General features: G+C 40.4%; 1 protein-coding gene across 1 annotated transcript in view; it reads right to left on the minus strand.

Annotated features, from left to right (window-relative positions):
• Positions 1 to 26880, minus strand: part of Nlg3 (Neuroligin 3) — a 639972-nt gene that overhangs the window by 524714 nt on the left and 88378 nt on the right. The window lies entirely within an intron of this gene.

The raw sequence follows: 26880 nt of genomic DNA on the forward strand, positions 1-26880 counted from the left end.
TTTTCTGTTCCCTGTACGTTGCAAAATAGTAAAAATCATCACGCACGCACAGTAGCGGAAATTCGGACTTAGATTTTGCTAATTGCTTTACGTCGCACCGACACAGATAGGTCTTATGGCGACGATGGGATAGGAAAGGCCTAGGAGTTGGAAGGAAGCGGCCGTGGCCTTAATTAAAGTAAAGCCCCAGCACTTACCTGGTGGGCAAATGGGAAACCACGGAAAACCATCTTCAGGGCTGCCGACAGTGGGGCTCGAACCCACTATCTCCCGGATGCAAGCTCACAGCCGCGCGCCTCTATGCGCATGGCCAACTCACCCGGTACTTAGATTTTGGATATTAATTATTTTGCATACAAATGTTTTAACGTCGTGCCAACTCAGGTCTTTTGTGAGAATGGAATATTAATGGAGAGGCAGTAGCAGTGTTCGTGATTAGGTATAATCCTAGCATTTGCCTGGTGTGAAAACTAGGAAACCACAAGCATTACTTCTATGTTTCTCTCCAACACTCCAACGTCATCACTTCTCAGCCAGCCACTTCTGCAGCTCAATTACCTCTCATCCTCAGGGCCTAGGCAGGGCCGGGCTAAATGCCCCGGAGCACCCGCAGCTACGGGATAACATTCAGGCACCTGAGCGTCTCCAAAATACATCAGAAGTGGTTACTGGGACGAAAAACCCAGATAATCTCAGACAAACAGATTTTGTCGCAAATAAAGGTCAGGGAGACACTTTTCAACATGAAGCAAGTAACTGAGAAATGTCACGAGTTTTGTGTCCCTTCCTTTATTTGTTTCCTTCTTACAAAGGGATCTTCGGTTGTATTATGTGGGCAGATACTCAAGAAATTTGGGGTTCCCTTGCATTTAACATCACTATTGAGAGTTCTCTACAACATCAATGCAGTAACCATAAACGCGGACGGTGATTTCTCAGACATTTTCAATGTAACAAATGCAGTAAGGCAAGGTTGTATATTATCACCTAAACTTTACAACATATATGCAGAGTATATCTTTAAAAGAGCTCTTGAATGCTGATCTGGAGTTATCTCAGTAGGCGACAGAAAGGTTATCAACCTGCGCTTTGCAGATGACACTTCCGTCTTCGCTGGAAATAAATAGGAACAACTTATTACTCTAAGTACGACAGTGAAGAATATTAGTCTAGAGATAAAAATAAAAGGTCAAACTAATGGTAGTTTATTTATTTATTTATTTATTTATTTATTTATTTATTTATTTATTTATTTATTTATTTATTTATTTATTTATTTATTTATTTATTTATTTATTTATTTATTTATTTATGTATTGTCCTGTTTTATATGGCGGGTACTCAGGCTATGAAGCCTGCTATTCTGTCCGACCATACATACACCTACATGAAGAGTTAAATATACACTAAATTATCTACAGTTTAATATCTTAAGGTAGCAATTAAATGTTTTAATTAATCTAATACTTAGCTATGATCTAATCCTACTATGTTATAAGAAATCATTATTATTTATTAACCAGGTTTGACAGAGTTTCTTAAAGCGGAGGTTGTTTGACACGCTCCTAATTTCAGCAGGTAGGGAATTCCAAATTCGGCTGGCGGCGACTATAAATGATCTACTGTAGCCAGCTGAGCGGTGAATGGGAATGCTTAGTACTGCGGTGGATGATGATCTGGTAGGAATACTAGAAGGTGATGCTAGGTAATGGAATTGTGTGGCAAGGTATTCAGGTGTGTTAAGGTTCAGTATACGATGTAACAGGGAAAGAGTGTGTAAATTTCGTCGCTCTCTTAAGCGTAGCCATGACAGGTAAGTTCAAATGGCCATGATGTTAGGGTCACGCAACTGTGTCCTTGCACCAGGGAGATAGTGGGTTCGATTCAAAGCATCAGCGGCCCTGAAGATGATTCTGCATTGTTTACCATTTTCACACCAGAAAAATGGTGGAGATGTACTTTAAGTAAGGTCACGGCCACTTCCTTCGCACTCCTAGCCCTTTACCAATCTTCCATCACTAAAAATCTTCGTTGTGTTAGTAGCAATAAAATGACCAAAGTCAAATCTAACTTGCAGGATGTTAAACCTGAAAATGGTAAGGCAATTCATATACCTGAGGTCAGTCATCATTAGGGCCCGGATGTTTATGCAGTAATAGGTTAGAACGCAAACTTACTGAAGCGAGTAATAAGTAGAGTGTACCCGCACGATGGTACTGCTATGAGGTTTGCATAAACATTAGGGGTTCAGACCATTAGAACCCCTAGAATTTGTGTTACTACGTTAGAGTGGGCTAGGCGACATTTCCTACTAAGTAGTTGTATTACTAACATACATTGTAGGGGTTCTAATCGGCCGAACCCCTAATGTTTATGCAAACCTCATAGCATTACCGTCGTGCGGGTAGACTCTACTTATTACTGCCTTCAGTAAGTTTGCATTCTAACCTATTACTGCATAAACATCCGGGCCCTGGTCATCATTGACACGGAGAACTGTAAAGAAGAGATATTTTGTTTGCTAGTTGCTTTACGTCGCACCGACACAGATAGGTCATATGGTGACGATGGGACAGGGAAGGGCTAGGAGGTTGAAGGAAACTGCCGTGGCCTTAATTAAGGTAAAGCCCCAGCATTTGCCTGGTGTGAATGTGAATTTTCAGGGCTGTCGACAGTGGGGTTCGAACCTACTATCTCCCGAATACTGGATACTGGCCGCACTTAAGCGACAGCAGCTATCGAGCTCGGTAAAAGAAGAGATTAAACAAGACGTACAGTCCTAGGATGACCCGCAATGCTTAAACTCACTAAGTTTTGGTAGAAAGCTACAAGGATGCGCTTGGTTGAATCACTGATGTTATACGTCTTTTTATATGACTATGAGAGCTGGATCGGGAAGGCTAGTGACAAAAGTCGAATCATTGCCTTTGAGATATGGTGCTGGCGGAAAATGTTACGTGTACCTTGGACGGAAATAAGAATAAATGCTTCCAATATAGACGAAACTAAGCGTCAAGAAACGTCTATCTTCCCGTGTGAGTGAGCATTACCTCCAGTTGATTGGCCACATTTTCAGGAGAGGAAGACAACATTTGGAAAATACAATTTTCACTGCAAAGTTAAAGGCAGCAGAGCACGAGGACGAACTGCGTGTAGATGGTTACATCAAGCGAAGAAAATCACTGATTTTATAAAGAAAAGCTGAAGATCACTCTGGATTGAGACAATTCATCAAGGTTGAGAACAGAGACATGATAAAATAAATGAGGTCAAAACGCTAAGCAATACGGAGAAGAACTACCGGTGATGAAATTCCGTGACCTGTATGGTTAAGTGAGTACCAGTTTGGACAAAGGACTTCAAATTAATGGCCCTAGCGCTGACGTGTCTGAGATCAAAAGTTAATGACAATAATAGGAGAGGCATGTCCGCCTATGTGGTGTAGTGGTTAGCGTGATTAGCTGTCATCCCTAGGGGCCCGGTTTCGATTCCCGGCTCTGCCACGATATTCGAAAAGTTGTACGAGGGCTGGAACGGAGCCCACTCAGTCTCGGGAGGCCAACCCATTAGAGGAGGGTTCGATTCCCACCTCAGCCATCCTCGAAGTAGTTTTCTGTGGTTTCCTATTTCTCCTGCAGGCAAATGCCAGGATGGTGCCCCCCCCCAAAGCATAGCAGGTGAGGTATCCCGGGAGAGGTATTGGTCCTCCTCCCCAGTTGGATCCCCTGACCGAATGTCTCACACTCCAGGACACTGCCATTGAGGCGGTAGAGGTGGCATCCCTCGCTGAGTCCGAGGGAAAAACCAAACCTGTAGGGTACACAGAATAAGAAAGAAGAAAGATAGGAGAAGCATTCTCTATGGAATAAAGTGTGTACGTTCCTGGAGAGGAACCAAAGAGGTCGAGCGAGTTGGCCATGCGGTTAGGGACCCGCGGCTGTGAGCTTGCATTCGGCGGATATTGGGTTCAAACCCCGCTGTCGGCGGCCCTGAGGGCATGGTCTTCCGTGATTTTCCGTTTCCATACAGCCTGTGCCTTAATTAAGGGCACGGTCCCTTTCTTCCTACTCTTAGCCTTTCGCTATCCCATCATCCCCTTAAGACCTGTCTGTGTACCGTGTACGTCGAGTACAATCTTCCATTGCATAAACGTTGTTCAGCTAGGCGTAGGTTAAAGTTTCAATATTGGTTCGAAAATGGAAATAGAATTATTTTCCTTGTAATTCGTTGTTGCCGTAACCAACGAAATTCATCGGTGTGTGTGGCAAAACGTTAGTCAGCTGTCGTCTTCCTAGATATTACTTAAATATGGCTAAGCATGAGCATGATTTGCTCACAGATAAGAATGATGCGTTCGATGGAAATAAGATCTCATAATATTACCAAAACTAAAGCGACACACCACCGTTAAGGAAGTGTAGATTGGATTATAGTCTTGTTACAGTGAGTGTAATCGAAATAGTTTCTGGGAAGGGAAAACGAAACTGTATTACTGTGTAACCGAATGAGTTGTACGGGCCATATAGATGTAGCAGCATTCTAGAGATCATACGTTCGAAACGCACCATCGTCAGCCCCGAAATATTTTTCCGTAGTTTCCCCGTTTTTTACATCAGGCGAATACAGAGGTTGTTATTATAGACACAGCTCTTCCTTACCAGTCCTTGCCTGTTCCTATCTCGGAGTTTGTGAAAAGTACCCGAATTAGCGCGACGATTAATCGAAAAAGATCCTCACACACACTCTACCTTTTAGTACTTTTCGGTGTTACTATTATGTGTGTTTACTTGGCAGTAAATATAATAACTGAATTTCTCTCAGTTGATGCTTGTGACAGCCATCTGACAATTGGGACAAATTACTGTGATATGGATGTAGTCGAAGTGAACTATAATTCTGTGGAAATTATTCCGAATATAATGAAATATATCGGTTGCCACGAATTGTAGTCAAATTGACAGTTACTGGACTGTCGCTTGTGTCATATCTTTTATAGTCATCATCAGTGTTCTGCCATACGGCAGGTCTTCACATGGCAGCTCTCCACGCAATCCTGTCTCTTGCCACCCTCTTTGTTTCCTCATACTTGTATTCTATCCTGATACTGTCCAGGATCTGATATCTTCTCCGTCCTCTTTGTCTTTTTCCATTTACCGTTCCTTCTATAGCATCTATAAGCAAGCAATCTCTCCTCATCCAATTGTGCTTTCTCTTCTTGATTACTTTTAATATATTTCTCTCTTCCCCAACTCTTCTCAAGACTTCTTCATTCTTTACCTTTTCTGTCCATTGTATACTTTCCATTCTCCTCCAAATCCACATCTCAAATGCTTCCAGTCTTCTTTCGTCTTCTTTTCTCAATGTCCAAGTCTCAGCTCCATACAGTGCCACGCTCCATACAAAGCACTTCACGAATCGCTTCCTCAAGTCTCTATCCATGCCTCCACAAAAAAGTCTGCTCTTCTTATTAAATGCTTCTTTCGCAATCTCAATACGTGTTTTCACCTCTCGACTGCACATCATGTCGTCTTCCCAAGTATTTGAAAGCATCCACCTGTTCTATTATTTCCTGCCCTAACTTTATAGATGTCTTCACTTTTCTTCTGCTTATCACCATACATTTTGTCTTTTTATTAATTCTCATTCCAAATTCTTCACAGACAGCATTTAGATCTGTTAGCATCGATATCATAGTTCGTTCACTCTCTGCCATTATGACCATGTCATCAGCAAATCTAATACATTCTATTCCCCTACCACCAACTTTCACTCCTCTTTTTCCATTCATGCATTTCTGGATAATCTCTTACAAATAGATGTTAAAAAGTATGGGCGAGAGACAGCAGCCTTGTCTTACTCCCCTTCTAATTGTAGTTTCCAATTAGTAAACCACGTATATCCAAGTAGACAGAATTCAGTGTGAAATACTCGCTGATAATGATAAAATATTTTAGATTTAGTTATCTATAATAATGCTTATTTGATAAAATAACTAATGAAGGATCAAGTTGTCAAATTAGCCGTTGCAGACACCTAAATTAACTAATATTTTCAACAGGCGCATAGTTCTGTCCATGGATATGTTGGAAATTTTAATTATGATTCACTCCTAAAATTTGAGGTTAAACCTTGTTCTTGCCAGTGTCCAAACATGCCATGTTAAACATCAGTTTTAGACAGTGTATAAGTGATAAATAACTTCTTTGCAATGCGGCAACCGTAACTTTGTCTAAATACCGTTTCTTCTATCCGTCCGCGCTTTCTGGCTGATAAAGTGGACTCTTGAACTTTTCCCCTGATCCGACCTTTTCATGAGCATCCTGAAAGTGCTGTCCCACTTGTGGTGAAGATGAGGCATGAGAACCGCTGCAGACAGTTCACGTACTACATTGCATTCTATAATTCACGATGTAATAACGTAGAGCCACAGCATTGAGTACAGACGTAACGTTCGCTGCTACCAACAGATTTGATACAAGGTTTCAATTGCTATGTCTCGTATTCTTATTGCTCCGGGTGCAATTCATCTCACAGCTCCACATTTCCATGGCGTCGTGCCTATTTTATGAAATATACACTTTTCATAACGATAGAAGCGACGTGAGATATTTTCTACAGACCAGACATGAAACATATTCAAGTAGATGCACACTATCGCGTTATCTAAATCCGACGCTGTGAGCTAGAATTTATGAAATGAACAATATTATAAAATCTTAGGTACTAATCGCCGGACCTGGCTTAGATTTCCGGCTCGTCGGTAACGATTTCCACAGCATAATCATGGAATGAGTTATTAACCACTTACGGATATGGAGCATCCTACTGTGCAATGATAGATCACAAATGTGCGGTGTAAATTTTAAAAATAAATTGGACAGCAGTTACAATCCGTGTTATCGTGAGAGTTGGCTGTGCGGTTACGGGTGCGCAGCTCTGAGGTTGAGTTAGGGAGATAGTGGGGTCGAACCCCACTGTCGGCAGCCATGAATATGGCTCGGCAGCCATGAATATGGCTTTCGATGGTTTCCCATTTTAACACCAACCTTGGTTAAGGTCAAGACCACTTCCCTCTCAGCCCTTTCATTCGGATCGTCACCATAAGATGTGTCTGTGTCGGTATACAGAAGGTTATTAGAGATCTCTGGAAACGATGTTTGGAGGGTAATTAGTTTATGAAAAGCCATTTCTCCACCAACGATCATGCTCAAATGGAACGCCAGTATTTCAATCTATAGCCTGACAACGTAATTTACATTGCAGCAGACTTTTTCGCAGATGTAGCACGTTCATCTTATCCCACTCCTCCTGACACCTTTACCAGAGGCTATTGATAATGCGCGGTCTTCTACTTCCTTAAGCCATTTTTAGGAGTTCAAATGCACAGAAGTCCATGGGTTACCAATCCGGTGACTTTAAGAAATGTAAGCAAGAGGAATTGCACGGATTCCAGTTTTCACCTCCATTAACTGGATCCTTTATCTTGTACCCAAACGTGATTTTTCACCCTCCCCTACAGTGCTGGGATATCTATGTTGTAAATAGGTGTTTAAACCTCTTGCTGATCACCTTCACATTGTTAGTGACACGGTGAATGGTTAACTTGCCGTTGTAGCAGCATCCAGCGATGATCATAAAACCCAACCCCTTGCGAAACTTTCCTGGCATTCTTAAAACAATGTTTATTACGTTTTTGTCTCTAGGACGCCAGTAAATTGAGCGAGTTTTGTTACACTCGCCAAGATACACATATGCTTCGTCTAATGTTACCACATTTCTCCCATCTGTCTCCTGCCTAATAGCCCTCATTTAGCTCTCTTGCATTAGTGCGACGTTCCAAAATGTGACGAGGCAACAGCCTGTGAACTCGGCGCTTATGCCGCTTTTCTAACTGCAGCTCCTTGTTCATTATGGTATTAACTACTCAAACAGACATCTCCACTTTACGTGCGGTAGTCCTTTGGGGGGCAGGATTACCACCCTGGGACGAGAGCCTTTACTTTCCTCACCACTTCTGTTGTGTGGCTGGTCGTGGATTTGTTTCTTCCACTCTGGAATTAGGCCCAGTCAGCATTTGCCCTTTTATTCAATACAGAACTAATCCTGTTCTTCGATATCAAGAAATCACGCTTCCTGCACATTCTTTGGGTTGCATAATAGCTATACATAGCCTCAGAAAGTGTTGTAATGTAGCCGCCCAGTAAGAGTCAAACCGCTTCGGCATCTTTGCAGCTAATAACGTGAAACTCTGCACGCACGTTATCAATACTGATGTAAATCATCACTCCCAGTTTTGTCGTGTTCAATTTGATAACGACACCGCCAGCAGCCTTCACGTTCACCTCCAGAGATCTCGGAAGTCCTTCTAAATCACAGGTCATTTACAATCGAGAGGGTGCACATGAAGGACATAGGTAATTACCGCTATTGCGTTGGTCTTGCAGTGCCTCATTGGCGCGACTATTGTCTTGCTTGCTGCCTGCTCCGTCCATTTTGTCTCTACAGCGCCATAATGTTACCGCCATTGCCTGGCATATCACCAGCCGCTCGGTACTCGACCTTGATGGTCACAGTATGTTTCTTTACGTCTGAGAAAAAATAGAATTTTAGTCATTACATGCTATCTCCGTGACAATATAGAATGTGTCCATTGCAATTGATCATTACTATAAGGTTGTGCGCGTGGGATCTATTTTAGTTCTAAATGATTTAAATGGAATTAAAATCAGTCAACTACAGATGCAAGTAGCAAAGGAAAGGCTTCAGATTTCGTTGAGAAAACTCAGTTCATAGCGAACATCGAGTCAGCACCCAGAGAATTTAAGGTGAACGAAGGAAAATTAAAGGGGGTAGGGGAATTCAAATACCTGGGTGAGTGGATGGAGCCCAACATTCGTGAAAATGAAACTTTTGTATCAAGGATCAACAAACTGGAAATTTAACCAAAAACCCCTAGAATAAACTCAGGCACTACTGTACCGTTATTCAACCGGAGGCGCTATGTAAATGGGAATGCCTTGCGATGAATAAGAAAGGCCTGGCGGATGGAAGCCAAAGAGAGGAAGATTTTAAGAAAGATCTTGGGCCCTGCCAAAGAAAAAGGAGAGTACAGAAGACGACAGAACGATGAACTGTATCTACACGTGGGGAAGATAACAGACACCATGGGCAAAAGGAGAATCTCTTTCTATGGCCCCTTGACATGAGTGAGCTCCGGAAGATGGTCCAGTCGAATCTGTGCCCACTTTGCGGGAAAGAAAACCAACGGGATCTCGTTTATAGAGGTGGAAAAAGACCTACAAGAACTGGTGATCTCACATGAGGACAACTTGCACCGTGACTCTCTGAAGAAGAAACTTGGGAAAGTACAGAGTTTTCAGCCAAAACCCAAACCGAAAACCGGCAATAAGTGGACCGAAGAACGGAGGGATGGTCGCCGAAGAAGAATGCAGGAACATAGGGAAAATGTGAAAGAGAGTAGGAGAAAGCAGTTGAAATAGCGTGGCCCATTAAAGACCAAAATAATAATAATAATAATAATAATAATAATAATAATAATAATAATAATAATAATAATAGAACTAGAATAAACTAGATTGTAACAGAAGATTATTGATAGTATACTCCCATCTCCTAGTTCTGGAGCAAGTGAAACTGGTGAGTCCTTTATTGCGTACTTTATTGACACATATATTTAATTTCCCTGTTCCAAATGTTTTGTTTATTTCTACATTAAATATTATACTAATATATTTTATAACCATGTTTACACATTATCACATTTTGTCCTAAATACATAGTTCAAAAAGTTAGGAGAACATGTTTTTGAACGTATGCCATTCTCCAGAAAACAATACCTCACACCCAGGTATAATACCAACAAAACCTTTACTTTTTACCATAGAAATATACAAATAACATCGATGGATTGGCGTTCATTTTCAGAACACAAACGGAATGTCCATGTAGGGGAGAAAAAGTGATGACAGTCCTCCAGGGTGGATTTTATCACAGTTGGAGAGCTTCAGTATGGTGTATGTCCTCCACGAGCATTTATCACAGCTTGACACCTAAGTGGCATGCTCCGTATAAGTCGACGGAGGTCACGTTGCGGTATCAGGTCCCATTGTTCAATGAGAGCCTGCTCGAGGTCCTGGAGAGTCCGTGGTGGAACAGGACGCCCACGAACACTTCTGTCAAGCCTATCCCACACATGCTAGATGGGATTAAGGTCGATACTCACTGCCGGCCATGCCATCTCTTGAATGTCCAATTCTCGCAAGCTGGCTCTGGTGATGCACGCTGCATGAGCACTGGCATTTCGTACATGATTACGAATTCAGGGCCAACACTGTATGCAGCAACCAACACATGCTGTAGCAGTATCTGCTCGATGTACCCCGCAGCGGTAAGATAACCACGGACGACGACAAGATCCGTACGGCCATCAATGCTGATACCTAACCACATCGGTCGCCTTCTCGGACAATATTTGGCATGTACTGCTCACCGCGGCGTCTCCATACAAGTTAACGTCCATCATGCTGTGTCAGGGAAAATCTGGACTCGTCTGTGTACAACACCTATCTTGATTGGCGAAGTTGCCAGTTGACGTGGGTACGGGTAAAGAGAAGGCGAGCTACGCGATGTTGCTGCATTAAACAGGACACTCCAGCGGGACGTTTGGGTCGTAAGGATACTTCCCTTAACCTGTTTCTTACTGTCTGGTCAGACATCATGACTCCAGTGACACTCCTGAGGTCTTGTTGCAGTCCTCTGGCAGTTGCTGGACGACGTCGCAACGCACAGGTTGTCAGATATCGGTCATCCTGTGGGGTGTCATGTGTCCACGACCTTGTCTAACCATCCTTGTGAACTAGCGATTCCACAAGCGTTGAATAACTAACGGATAGACATTGAGATCCACAGCAACACGACGAAAAGTCCATCCTTCCTGGATGGAAGTGACTGCTCTTGCGACTTGAACCTCGTTAACACGTCTCATGTGATGTGCTGGTTTACGTGCGACGTGCTCAGATGACCGCAGTAGTCTGTGTACCTCACAACGATACACGGACGCACAGCTATTCACTTTGTTTTGAGGGGTCACTTGACAGTTTAATGCATGGCTACGCCTATAGATGCAGTATAATACCCTGAGCAACTAAGGTCTCAAGGTATGCTGTACGACCATTGGAATCCCATCTACCAAATTAACGTTCACATACCAGACGTTACAAAACATGTTCCCCTAATTTTTTGAACTGTGTATTATACATCATCATCATCATCATCATCATCATCATCATCGTCATCATCGTCGTCATCATCGTCGTCGTCATCATCATCATCATCATCATCATCATCATCAATATCTAAGGGCAAAGTCTTGTCTATGCAACCAATGCTCTCTGTCCTCAGCTCCTCGTTTTATTTCATAATAGAAACTATAATGAAAATTCCGTGCCAAGCCGTGAAGGAAATTTTTCCCCGATCGTCCTTGGCCTTCCTTCCACGTGATTGTTAATTCCAGCATATTAGTAAGAAAGGTATTATGTCACAAGGTGTTGGCAGCGAATTTAGCTCTTCTTCTCTGTATCATTATCATCAGTTTTCATTTCCTTTCAATTTGTCAATTTGTTTCCCTTATTTGTTCTATTTTCAATCCATTTAATCCGTAGTATTCGTATCGAGACCCGCATCTCAACGGCTTCCAGTTGTTTCCATTTCTGATCCCTGGTTGTCCAAGACTCACAGCCATACCATAGAATACTCCATTAATAAAATCACATATTTCTTCCTAATTACAAAATCTAAATCTCCACTGATTTTAAGCTATCTCTTATAACAAAACTCCTGTTTGGCAAGCGCTATTTGCCTTTTGATTTCCTTGCTTCACCTGTTGTCACTCGTGATCTAGCTTCCTAGATACGCGAAACTAGTGACTTGTTCCACTATCTTGACCATTAGCTTGATGTTTGTGTGAATTTGTTCAGGACGCGTACTCGCAACGAATATCTTGGTCTTGTTAACATTAATATTTCAGCGTGAATCTGAAAATGGTGATGTCAGTACGTTCAGCATATTGAACAACTCTTTCTCGGAGTCTGCTACATGCGCTGTTATATATTTTCACTTGTTCTATAGTACCAGCTTTTTATGTATGGTACAGAAAAAAATGCTGCTCTTGTCGATACAGTCCACTCTATCATTTTAAATATTACAATTATATGGAGTTATTTCTCTCTTACAATTCTTGCTTTATATTCAATACGGAGATATTTAACCGTAAGTGCGTCGTCTCCCTACCTAATCTCCATTGTTTCTCCAAAGAATAATGAACGATTTACGTTGATTTTAGTCACCACATCGTACCTCTTACTTCTCTATCATTAAGTCTTCTTTTGTTTGTTTCTTTTTTCATTTAGAGACTACGTTTGAATAAGTTAGCAGAATTTTAATAATCTTATAACAACAGAAAATATGAAAGTAACAATAGTAGTAATGAAAGAACAAAGTGCACTATTGTAAGAAAATACTAGCTGATGTACCTGTGCTTCGCTTCGAAATTCTACATTGTATACAGAATTGTAGGTTAGGTAGTGTACACGTTGTGAGCGAGACTGTATTAAATTGTATAGCTCTTAACGTTACCGCAGAAAAGTGACAAGCAAATCACCAAACATCTTTTCTCATATGAAGACTGCGTTAAGGAATTTTCATTGTAATGGTAGGCCCATTGCCCACCATCAGTCACAATCAGGTTGGGGAATTGCATTATAATGGCAGATACTCACTCTTCACCTGCCTTCTTACATCCTCAGAAAGACTATCTTAGTGGTTTTCCCAACTGAAATGAACATAGATCATTACAATGACGTCAGTAGCAATGGCGGGAGTAGAAGCAATGATTTCTCATGAAATACTTGATCAAATGAAAAAGCACACATTTTCTCACTTTTAACGAACAGTACTACGCTGCCAATCTAACGGTCCAAAGTTCCGGAGCTGGAATGACCAGGCCGCAGACAGCCGTGATCCATGAACACTCTCAGTCTTATTTTGGCGGGGGGAAGTGGGTCTAACAGGGAATAACTATGCCCTTTTACTAATGAGTTTCCTAAGAGTACCCGATGAGTCGGAAAATCTCAATTCAATACACTGGCGGCGGAAAAATCTATCTGAGTTTGAAGCAATTTTTTCCTCCAAGCCAGAGGTGAAACCCCCTCTTCACTGCTAATTTTGAATAAAATGAATGAAAATTTTAATACAAGTGAAGAGGAAGAAGTTCTCTTTAAGAAACGGCTCTTTTCAGGGTTGAATTTTCAGTTATTTAGTGAATTGTGGTGCTATAATTTGGAATATGCCTAAGTTGTAATTGTAAACCAGGTCATACTACTACTACTAAGTGACCCTCTGCTTTAACAATGCACACTGCTCATTCAAAACAGCGCGTCAGAGTAGGGATTAAATAGCTGGAATACTATGAAAAACCAGTGAGTTACGTACCAGCAGAACGGTATCAGAAAATGTATGAACCAGAGGAATGACATACTAAAGAAGAAAGTTCCTAACTCCCCAATATTCAGTGAGGCTGTTATACTCGGTACGCAGCAATAATCCCATCCTTCGAAGTTGAATGGCAGCATAAGAGACAAAGCACATCAGCACACACAATAGTCAATGTAATGTTATTGTTGATCGATATTATGCGCTTTCAATATTGTAGGCCTTCATATTTAGTTTTCTTCCGACTCTGAAATACCGTACCACTCTTATCACAGTCGGTACGGTAAAATTAAATAAAACATAAGTGGTCGGAAATTGTATTCTCTATAACTTTTGTTATGTAGTACTTTTCGATAGGAACAATAGGTATTTAAAAATTAAATTTTAGGCTCCTTCTCCTAAACTACAATTTCATACAGGGCGAATAAAATTATTTATAACTTAGACTGTAGATTCTTATTCCCCGACTCTATATACCGACTTTCATTAAATTCTGTTAACCCATTTTATCATGGCTCAGCGTTGATATGGACTTGGCAACCAAAACACAAATTCATGAGTATGTGTGTTATGAAAGCTGTTACGGTAACAATGTATGACATAAATGATCGGAAATTTAATTCTTTATAACTTATGTATTATGTATCGATAAGACCACTAATAATATAAATATATGAGAACTAAATTTTAGGCCTTCCCCTAAACTACCACTTTACTCAGCGTGAGCAAACTGATTTATAGCCTAGACTGTAGTGGTTCATCCCTCCGACTTCACATACCGATTTTCATTAAATTCTCTTCAGCCTTTCTCTCGTGATGCGTGTACATACATACAGATAGACGGAAGGACAGACAGACAGGCAGAAATTACGGAAAAGTAAAAAGTACATTTCCTTGTTACTATGGACATGACCGATACATAAATACCATTCTTTTCAACTTCTGAGAAATGTACAAACAAAACTCGTATTTTATATATATAGATTTTCTCATTTATGCTATCAATCACACTTCATTTAGCAATACAGGTCAGCTGGAAACACTCAGAAAGTGGTTTCAGCAATCCATCTTGAATTTCCTACGATAACGCAAATCTCTAAATATGCTGGAGAGGGCACTCCACAGCTTAGCGGCAGTGAATAACAAGGAGCGCTTTTAAGCCCTGGAGCGACTGAGAGTTATACACAGAGAGGAACCAGATCGGCTACCGTATTGGTTTGAAAATCAGAAATTTAGCGTTTAGAATTGTATAATTATCATTTTTTTATCGTTTTGAAGAAGATATAGAATTTGTTTTAATTCTGAAAAATAGGCAATGTAATGTATAATTTTGATGAAATGAAAGAGTTAATAGTGAAATAAAGATGCATAAAGATCAATAAAATTGTACATTAATATTGATATTGGCTCTACAATTAAATTGACGTAAAGTTAAAACAATCAGAGGGAAAATATTCAAAATTAACTAGTCATATTGATGAATCCGTGACACTGCTGAAAGAAAGAATTAAACTTGCCGTAACATTTTGTTCTATTACTCCGTTTTCTCCAATCATTTACAGTACAAATAAATTGTATTTACTGAAATATGTTTCAGCATTTAAAATCTTGGCAAGAGTCGTGATATACTGTTGAACTGCCTAAAAACTCTGATATACAAACGTAACAGTAAACAGTATTTGAAAGCATAACAAGGGTGCCCAAATACCTCGGTTTATTTTTCCAGAATAAATATGAAAAACATTAATAAAGTTGTACATGAAATATTATTCCATTTCAAATTTTGAGCGTTTTTGTATATAATTTTTTTTAAATTTCAAATTTTAACCGGTTTTAAAACACATCTGGAAAGGGGTTATCGGTGGTGAAATATTAAATTCAAAATTAGATGCCTTCATAAGCGCCTAGTATCGCTATTCGCTTTGTCATCTAATATCCCTCCATCTTCATTACTTTAGATTACTAAACTATGAATGATTTCATTAGGCTGGTTGAAAATATTACGATAAAAATCTGTCGGGAGTAGAAATTAATGTAGTACTGTGTATTACAGGGAGAGATATGTTTATGTTTTCGTCGGTGGATTGCCACCAAATCTCACGGGCTATACTGTGTGGTGGACCTTTATGATTCGCAGCTGTCTTAAAGGCCCTAATTGCTTTTAAACCAACTGTTGCCGTCTCCACAGGCACATATTTCTGTCAAGGAATAAAATTTATGGTGTATTTCAAGTGCCTACAGCCTGGAAACTTCATAAATCTGTAATTTACGGCGTAATCGTACAGGGGAGGTTATGCTACACGACACTCTCCAATGCACCACCACTTTCAAATGATATCCCATAAATCAAACGATTCCTTTCATCTCTGAGAAGACGGGGAGAATCACTAGAATTTTCGGGATATTGATATGTTTGGTTGGAAGACAGGAAATATGCATTGTAAATGTCATATTTACCAAACTATGTGCTATAAATTAGGAGCAGAGTAGAACATAATTCAACATACCTTTAGAGTATAGTAGCCAATGCAAAATTTCTGTTCAAACATTCACTCCAATACTAGTTGTTTCAGGGAGGGTGTAGCATGCCATTCATACAACTACTTCTGACGAATAGTGCGGGCAGTGCTCTAGCCCTGTAAATGTTTAAAACAACTGCAATGTAGCCTGTTTGTGAACATAGATATGTTCCCTACGAGTTAATTCGTGACCTCTAATAAAGAGCCTGTAAATAGAATTTTGGAGAATAAAAGAACTGAAATGTTGCTGGGGTTCCAGCTATCGCTAACTTCAATTTTTATAAAATTTCAGTAACTAAAGTTCAACAAAAATTTATGGTTCCTAAACAAAATTTTGCATGCTTACTATACTGTGTGGGCCGAAAATAAGGTTGCATTGGAAAACATTAACCATTCATTTTGTTGGTACATTTCAGACATTATAACGAGAAGCGATCGAGTGGAATTCAACTGGTGATACGGAGACAGATCACCAATCATTCGTAAAAACAAGGATCACCTCAAAATCAGACATAATATAATGGGAAGCATCGAAGTGAAGTGCGTTATCAAGCAGCCGGTGTTCATATTGAACACGGATTAAAAATTTCACTTTACTCTTTACATTCCGACTTTTGGCCTACCCTGTACCATCATTACAATTTATGAAATAAAGTTAAGATTTTTTAAAAGCTTGACAATTACCTGAGAATACTTGCACATTTTATGCAGAAAAATTATTATTTACATAATTCTTAATAAATGCTTTAAAGAGCTTGTTCTCCACCGAGCTTGGTAGCTACAGTCGCTCAAGTGTGGCCAGTATCCAGTATTAGGGAGATAATGGGTTCTAACCCCGCTGTCGGCAGGCCTAAAGATGGTTTTCCATGCATGGTATCCAATTTTCACACCGGGGAAAATGCTTGGGCTGTACCTTAATTAAGGGCATGGCTGCTTCCTTCCAACTCCTAGCCCTTTCCGATCTCATCGTTGCCATAAGACCTGCCTGTGCCGGTGCAACGTAACGTAACTCGTAAAAGAAGAACAATTAAGTGACTTTTATCAGAAGTATGCTCTACAATTTCAATTTAGAATATACATTTTCGGAAGTCACCTGTCATATACAGTGAGATTTTTCTAAGTTTTGAATGTGAATTTCGACGTAAATATTTGTGACAATTTTTGTGACAAAATAATATCGTGTAACAAAATATGTGACGGAAGTGGTACCCAGCAACCGTGCAAGCTGTGGTGTAATGTTTTGTATAGATGGCCAGATAATGTAACGTAGCAGCCGTGCAGGCTGTGATGTAAGGTATGGATGGATGGATGGATGGATGGCCAGACAGTGTTCCCTACAAACCGTGCAGGCTGTGATGTAAGGTGTGGATGGATGGCCAGACAGTGTTACCCAGCAACCGTGTAGGCTGTGATGTAAGGTGTGGATGGATGGCGAGACAGTGTTACTTAGCAACCGTGCAGGCTGTGATGTAAGGTGTGGATGGATGGCGAGACAGTGTTACTTAGCAAACGTGCAGGCTATGATGTAAGGTGTGGATGGATGGCGAGACAGTGTTACTTAGCAACCGTGCAGGCTGTGATGTAAGGTGTGGATGGATGGCGAGACAGTGTTACTTAGCAACCGTGCAGGCTGTGATGTAAGGTGTGGATGGATGGCGAGACAGTGTTACTTAGCAAACGTGCAGGCTGTGATGTAAGGTGTGGATGGATGGCCAGACAGTGTTACCCAGCAACCGTGTAGGCTTTAACGTAAGATGTGGATGGCGAGACAGTGTTACCTAGCAACCGTGCAGGCTGTGATGTAAGGTGTGGATGGATGGCCAGACAGTGTTACTTAGCAAACGTGCAGGCTGTGATGTAAGGTATGGATGGATGGATGGATGGCCAGACAATGTTACCTAGCAACCATGCAGGCTGTGATGTAAGGTATGGATGATGCTCAGATAATGTTACCTAGCAACCGTGCAGGCTGTTTCTTATAGCTAGTGGTCATATGAAATTAGCAGCCGTTGATGGATGGCCATGAACGGCAGACATATTTATGATCATTTAATTTTCGCGGAGAGAAATTTGACAATATTTAGTTGCCAGGTAAACACTAAATGTGTCCCCAGAAACCATTCACATGTCAGCAACATACGTCATGGAACTTCGAATGACCTCTTCTACCACCCTTCAAAAATCAAAGTACTGTTGCCGGGATTGAACCGGTGATCTTGAGATCTGGCTCCTTGCAAGCTGACATTGATCCCAGAGAAAGATTCAGTCGTATTAATGCCAATCATTTTTATTAGTATATTATTCCTTGACATCTCACTAAGCTGCACATTTACGAATCCCACTGCGTGGTTTAGAAAGGCAGGACTGGTAACCTGCACTTTTCAGAGACATAGCCTTCGATTCATGGCTCTAGCAGAGGCGATACTCACAGGGTACTTGTGTGGTATTTCCTGACAATCTCTCCGGAAAAGTAATGAAGGAGCGCATTTGATTTGGCACGCACTAAAAGAGGCTGTACGTCTGTCAGTCCCATATACACCCAGTATCAGCTCTAATGGTATACAAACATATGTGATGAATAAGCAGCGAAATTTCTTTTACTCAGAACTGCAACAGTTTAGAATACAGTGAGACGCAAGGCTGCATAACGCCTGTGTTTAAAGGGTTGCATAAACACCCGGAGTAAATATAGGAAAATATGAGAATAGTTTATCCTTAAATGGACACTTTACATTCTTGTCTGTTTAGAGAGCTGCATAAACATTAGGAACAATGCTTCTTGAAGTCCTTACCATTTTCATACTTGGCATACATTGTGAAAGCCAGGAATTCCGACTTGAGACAGTATTATACCAAACAAATTCTGTCATATTTCAACATCTTATTTATGAATACAAGTCTAAAGTACACTAATTTCGACTTTGTTCACAGAATTGTTATTGCTACTCTTAAATGCTCATCTCTGTTACCACATTTCCAGTTACATGTTCATTCATGTAGGATTCGAAATATACCACTATTCCATATGCGCCTAACTCTCCACCAAGGCTCCATATACTATAGAATTCCCACAACAGCAAATGCCCTGCAGAATGTTGACATCTTCACTCCCTATCATCACTTTAAAACCAAACTGAAACATATACTAAAGGAGTAAGCTCTATACTTTCTGTTTACAACCTGGCCAGAACAGTACTAGTGACACGGATATTATTATATTAGTTTCTTTACCCAGTGTTATTTATTTTGTTTCTTATTTAATTTCAAATGAAATTTTTAATATTAATTATTTTAAAAATGTTATTGTTGGTTTTCTTATTACTAATAACTTATATTTTTATACAGTCCGTGTGCCGGCCCCGCTGTGTAGGGGTAGCGTGCCTGCCCATTTCCCGGAGCCCGGGATCGATTCCCGGCCAGGTGAAGGATTTTTACCTGGATCTGAGAGTTGCTTCGAGGTCCACTCAACCTACGTGATTACAATTGAGGAGCTTTCTCACGGTGAGATGGAGACTCTGCTCTAGAAAGCCAAGAATAAAGGCCGAGAGGATTCGTCGTGCTGACCACACGACACCTCATAATCTGCAGGCCTTAGTGGTAAGCAGCGGTTGCTTGCTACACCATGGCCCTTCGGAGCTATTGAACCATAGGGTTTGGTTCAATTTGGTTTTTACAGATAGTGTAAAATGGACTTCTTCCTACCTGTATCTGATACTAATAAATGAATAAAAAATATATTAAATATACTGTACAACTCTCCATAAAGAGCTTACATACAGGCTAGGTTACATTGTAAATCTGTGAAATGTCAATGCAGTCCGTTCTATTACTGAATATAATTCCGCTCATTAAGCTTTGGCGCCAAACTTTATTCATATGAAGTCTGGATACGGGAACTTCTCGTTTGAAGGTTAAACTTAGTGCGAAATTACGCGTTTATGTGATTATTAGAAAAAAGAAACGTTGAAATATACAAATCTTATACGTGCTCCTTAAAACGTGCAACAGCATTTATATGTATTTTTTAAGGGAAGGCGTGGGAGAGACATGATACATGCATTCATGATAGAAGGGAATGCAGAGGAGAGGGAGGTAAAGAAAGGAGATAAAATATGTCTCCTAAAATTGAAAAACTTTTGGCATCAATTCGTGCTCTTCACCTTGAAGTTGACTGCAACAGAAAAGAAAAGAGGGCAACTCGGAAAGAAAGCTGTAAAGAACAACTAATTCTTAATTCAGCATCGTATTTCCCCTACTTGTGCTGATACGGAGCGAGGAACGTGTCTCTATCGCAGCTAACACTGGATGATAAGACGCCAAAGAACGGTAATAAAAACTTTCTTAACTCTGCTTCCTCTCGCTCTTCTACCCTAAAACTTACAACTCATTTCTGAACACGTTTGTGAAATAAACGTGAGGAATTTACCATGTGACTCAAGAGTAGCAATCCAGTGTTAGATGATGTGCGAGAGTTAATCCTGAGACAGACGGTTCAATCATTTCAATTGTTTGATATTCATGCTTTTCCAGAGCTGAGTGTCCTTGATCACAGCTGGAACAATTGTGTTCAAATTAGGTCTCGGATTGATGAGGCAAGCACTGCATTCAAGAGAATGAGCAAACATTTCTGTAACAGGGACTTACAGATCAAGCTCCGTCTTCGTTTACTTTGGTATTATGTATTTTATGTCTCACTTTACGGTACCGAGACTTGAACGTTAACAGAAAACACCGCCAAAATATTTCGATCCTTTGAGATGTGGTGCTACCGATGCATGCTCAGAATATCATGGGTTAACGGAATACGTAACGCTGAAGTACGCCAATGCCTAAACTAAGAGCTAGAAGTCAAGCGCAACATCAAAAAGGGAAGAACATTGAATACTTTGGCCATATCATATGAAATGAAAAATATAGACTCCTTCAGGTTATCTTAACAGGAAAAAACTGAAAGAAGAATATTTTGGCTACGGAATCTACGAGATTTCTATGGGCTCAATATCCTCACTCTTTACCGAGTTGCTGAGAACAAGAACTAGATCGCCCTGATGACAGCTGAAATCCAATGAGGATATGGTACAAGAAGTGGAGGAAGAAGAAGAAAAGAAAAAGTAGAAGAGCTGAGTGCATGTTCTTCTTTACAGAGGACCACCATAATTTTAAAAAAAATGCTCATTTAAGTATGATAAAGATATTGACGTGATTATTGTCTTAAACTGCAAAATAAAGAAGGGAAGTTAGTACATACCTTACTAAATTTCCATTAGTGCCCATTATTGGGACAGCAGAAACCTAATCGGTTACAGGATTCTTACCTTGTTCGAGAGGGAGTGACGGTTGTGATGACAGCAGTGATCCTTTGCCTAAGATGCTCTAAATCACGTGTTTCTGACCGTAAGCAATGGTATTAATATATCCCCAGAAGGAGGAGTCCATTTGAGTGAGAACGGGTCTTCTATGTAGCCAGGCAATGGAACCACCTCTACCAATCCAAACATTCGGAAACTAAGCATTCAGTGCGTTGCGTACATCTGGTTTGAAATACGGCGGCGACCAATCTTGCATAAAATAATACGGACATCGTTTTCTTGTTGGATTTATTGCATCCTAGAGGAAACAAACTGAGCTTTCTGCTAGGCGATCCACATCGTACTGGCCTGGCTGCACAGACACGCTATTATTAGCGAGGATTTCATCACACTGTCTAGGTAAAATTCAGACAATGGCTACAAGCACAATTTCCAAAACCTCTCCCTTCTTTCCTGATCAGTTCAAGACCACAGCCACCTCAAAATGTCCGACCAACTTGAAGCAGAAATTGTGTATCCTTTTTCTTTTACCCTGTATATGCACTTCCTAGTACAAACATGCAGCAAAGAATTGTAGCTTTTATATGTGATTTTAACCAAGAATATATATTGGATACAACAATACATGGCAGTGGTAAAGAAGTAGGGGACTGGAAATAATAATGATATTGCACTGAAAATTACTCACATGTGTTTAGGACTCCATTTTGAATATTATTAGGTCCCGAAATGTAGCATTATTAGTGATTTTGTGCGTAATATTGGTAATAATTGCACACAAGAAGTAGGAGGATATATTTATGATAGCCATCTTTGTTTCCAGAGATGTTATAGTATAGACTGGTTACTTTGACTTTACAACAAAGCAAGGAATTTCAGATAGGTGAGGAGAAGCATAGAAGTTACAATGCAAAGCATGGATGTTACGACATAAAGCATGGATGTTACAACTCCTCTAATTTAGTAGCTGTAATTTATCTTTGCAAATTCAGGCCAACCTCCGTCATGAGAACAGTGGCCCCCTTCGGGGGCCACACTCCCTTCGAGAGGCTCTTAACTATCGCCGCGGCGCATACTGCCCGCACGGCAAGAAAAAATATAATTTAGTAGCTGTAACATATCTTTGCAAAATCCAGGCCAAGCTCTGTCATGAGAACAGTGGCCCCCTTCGGGGGCCACACTCCCTTCGAGAGGCTCTAAACTATCGCCGCGGCGCATACTGCCCGCACGGCAAGAAAAAAGTATAATTTAGTGGCTCTAAACTATCTTTGCAAAATCCAGGCCAAGCTCTGTCATGACAATAACATATTTGCATTGTAACATCCATGCTTTATGTTGCAACATCCATGCTTTCTATTGTAACATCCATGCTTTGCATTGTAACTTCCATGCTACCATGCTTTCCAATGTCAAAGTAACCAGTCTATTCCATAACATCTCTGGAAACAAACAAAGATGGCTATCATGAACACATCTTTATACTTAATATGTGCAATTATTACCAATATTACCGACAAAATCACTATGAATGCCACATTTCGGGACCTAATAATATTCAAAATGGAGTCCTGAACACAAGTGAGTAATTTTCAATGCAATATTATTATTATTATTATTTCCAGTCCCCTACTTCTTTACCGGAGCCCAATACATTTTGAAATACGTACTCAACAACCCGTGAGAGTACATAAGGAAACCAAATCTACTATAAACCAAGGACACGATGTTATAAACAAAAATACCGTCGGAGCACGTGATACGATTCCCTCTCCATTCGCAAGCACTTGCAGAGCACTCAGAATAAATAAAGCGGTTTTCAGCATCTAACTGGTCAATATGAATACTTCAGAATCGTTTGCATGCATCGTAGTTATTTTCATGCATTCGTTTTGTTTGATAAATCTTTCAATAATTTTGTATGATTTGAGTTAATTTATAGATATGAACATGAGTTGATCTGTATATGGTAGTCATTTTGAACACTAGTTTTTTTGATTGCTAGTTTGTAAGTATAATTTATTGTAATTTGTCTATCTGGAAGACTTTTAATGATGGAAGCTTTCGTAATAAAAAGTAAATAATAAAGATATATCGACATGTTTACTTAAAATTTTCTGAAAATGGTCAGAATTATTAAATACAGTAAGAACTAATTAAAAGCTTATAAAGTGCGATATACTTAAAATAATGGGACAATCAGACAATTTACTGCTCCTTTAAAGCGAGTTTTTCATCTTATCCTGCATTTACTTACCAGTTTGAAATAGAATTATGTTTGTATGAGTTTTCAATCCCAAAGTTCACGTATGTTCATCGCGTTTCATGTGTTACATTAGTGCTCAAGAATACTTCCGTTGTTCCTAAAGAGCCCAAGAGATATCCCTCTGGTGAATATAGTGCCCCTAGAGTGGTGAAAGTCAGTGATGAGAATAGAGCTGAAGCTATCAGGCACCTTGGAGTTCGAATTACAGTAGACCTCAGTGAAACGGTAACTCTCGAACGGAGGAGAAGGGGTACCATGTCTGGGGAAAACTATACGCTTCGAAACACTTATGGATACATGTCCAATGCTCGTATTCGGAGCTAGTATAAGCTTTAATCTTGGTTTATAGCTAAGAAATCCGACATAACAGTTCCATTTGTATTCACCAACAACATTACCTCGAATAATTAATTTGAAATGTTGGCCGGTAAAACATGAAATATAAGATAATAGCCCTTCAAGATGGCAGCTCGTAGTTGGCTGGAGTATGTAACAGAAAATTACAGCGGCGAGGAATGCGACCAAGATTATGCAATAAAACTTCCTGGTGGATAAAACGCGCTACTTACTTTGAAGACTACAAAGACACTGATTTTGAAAAACATTTGAGGTTATCTAAAACTTCGACACCGTCAGTATTACCAATGATGAAACATAACCTGGAATTACCAACACAGAGGTAGGCCTAAAATGAATTCTCGATTATAGCTTATATCTCGTACGGAACACGACTTCATAAATTTTTAATGCAGGACTTAAGGAACACTGCCTTATTTTTTAACTGAACATGAAGTTTAGGCCATATTTTGTTTCCTTGTTCTCGGCTTTCTGCTACCAAATTCAATAACAATTCCTTCACTTGGAACGTCATATCAGGCTTTTCGCTTAGTTTCTGTTTAATATAGACATAATTTACGATCAATTATTTGCATAAACCGCAGTGAATTAAACATTTATTTACATTTGGACATAGGCGGCAGCAAATATTCCGTGCTTCAGTATAAAAAATTTAAAGTTCAAATTCAGATTGAAACAAAGAAACTTCAGTTTTGGTGAAACGAGATAATGCATTCATCCGAGATTTGGAAATCTAGGATAACATCAAAAGTAACTGAGGCTGGTGACTACTGGCCTAAGTAACTATGACACTGTAACGCAGTCGTCAAACCGTTAGTCATGACTACCTCTAATACTCCACTAAGAACCCTCGAACTACAAGAAAGGAAATTCCTGAGAAAGATTCTAGAACCAAGCATCTTACCTGATTGAAGGCGATAGTACAACCAAATCGTGAATTCTGCCAACATCAAGAAAACTTCCCCATCAGATGAAGCTGGCTGTCATTCTACGGACTCCTGTCCCAAAGTATATCCTATACCATCTTTAAGATAACCATCAAGGGTAAAACCACTGAATTCTTGTGGATCCAGAAGGTAGAGGAATATCTCTCAGAACTTCATATTAATCAAGACACAGTAACTAAAATATGTAACTACCGTTCAAATATAGAGACCAGATCCTTCCTAACATCCATTACAGAAGCTAACCACAACGAGACCAGAAAAAAAATGTCCTAGCAACGAATATAGAGTTCAGCAAGGAAATGAGGGATTACTGGGTCAAAAGAAAAGCTTAATGCATTATAAAGGAAACAGCCACCAAACCCACCATAAGCTGCAAACAGCGACAATAATAACAAGATAAAATCCGATCACCATGGTTCATAGGCAGCCCAGACGAACTAAAAGGCCAGAGAGCTGCCAGTCAATGTGATGAAAAGTATTCAAAGGCTGCTTGTGCGGTTGAATGGTGCACAAGATCACGGACCTTGATGCAGTAATAAGTTAAGGCACGACGAGGAAAGGAACGGTAAATCACTTCTCTTCTCATTTAACTAGTTTTTTATCTTATACTAAGAGTTTCTACAACAACCATCCGCGGATCTCTCGTAAATACAATCACGTATGGCTTAGGGCTCAACATACATCCGAAAGAAATGGACAAAACCGGTACGAATCTGCAGTACGTATAGCAGTTATACTGACAAGAAGACAGTTGCGGTGCCACGTTGTCAAGATGACTACTTCCTCAAGACCTCACTTGAATGCAAGAGAACGCATGGGCCCTGCTTCAGCCTTCACTACTAAAATCCTTGAGCAGGTTTGGGAATTAAACCAAGAAAGTAGTATAATTGGACAGTTCGGCGGCCTCCTCCTCCTCCGGCTCTCGGGAGAGGCCTCCTCCTCCCGCGGGAAATTTGAATTTTGGCGGGAAATTTGAATTTTGGTGGGAGATTTGAATTTGTAAACAAAGCCACGTGCTTTTTGACAGCTGTCATCGACAACAACGCATCGCTAACCTCAGTACTGCCATCTTGACGGACCTAAACCTTAGTGGTACCAACTTAAACTAACTAGCGCGAGGTAAACAAAGCCACGTGCTTTTTGACAGCCACGTGCTTTTTGACAGCTGCCATCCGCCATCTTTAAACTACAGAGCGCTGTGCTGCCCTCTTGCGTCACCTGTCATCGGCAGTGCTGCCATCTTGGCGGGCCTAAACCTTAGTGCTACCAACTTAACCTCACTAGCTCGAGATAAACAAATCCACGTGCTTTTTGACAGCCACGTGCTTTTTTGACAGCTGTCATCCGCCATCTTTAATCCATATAGCACAGTGCTGCCCTCTTTAGCTACTTACCTTTGAAATGTGGTGGCGGATAATTTGAAAAATGCTTTTTGACAGCAGCCATCTTGCATCGCAAACCTCAGTGCTGCCCTCTTTAGCTAGATACCTGTGGTAGCAGACAATTCCACGTGACAGCAGCCATCTTTAATCAAGAGAGCACCGTGCTGCCCTCTATGTGGTGGCGGCAAATTGAAAAATTCCACGTGCTCTTGTTTGGAAACAAACTCACGTGCTTTTTTGACAGCTACCATCCACCATCTTTAATCAACAGAGCACAGTGCTGTACTCTTTAGCTAGATACCTTTGAAATGTGGTGGCGGCAATTTGAAAAATTCTATGTGCTCTTGTTGGGAAACAAAGCCACGTGCTTTTTTGACAGCTGTCATCCGCCATCTTTAATCAACAGAGCACCGTGCTGCTATCATGCGGGCAATTTCATCACCTATCACCCGCCATCTTTAATCCACAGAATACCGTGCTGCCCTCTTTATGGCTACTACCTTAAGCACATAGTAGCGGGCAATTTGAAAAGTTCTGCTAGTTATCATCCACCATCTTTGAGCACCGTGCTGCCATCTTTAGCTAGATACCTTT

This window comes from Anabrus simplex, chromosome 14 (genome assembly GCF_040414725.1).
Source record: "Anabrus simplex isolate iqAnaSimp1 chromosome 14, ASM4041472v1, whole genome shotgun sequence".
In the NCBI taxonomy this organism is placed as follows: domain Eukaryota; kingdom Metazoa; phylum Arthropoda; class Insecta; order Orthoptera; family Tettigoniidae; genus Anabrus; species Anabrus simplex.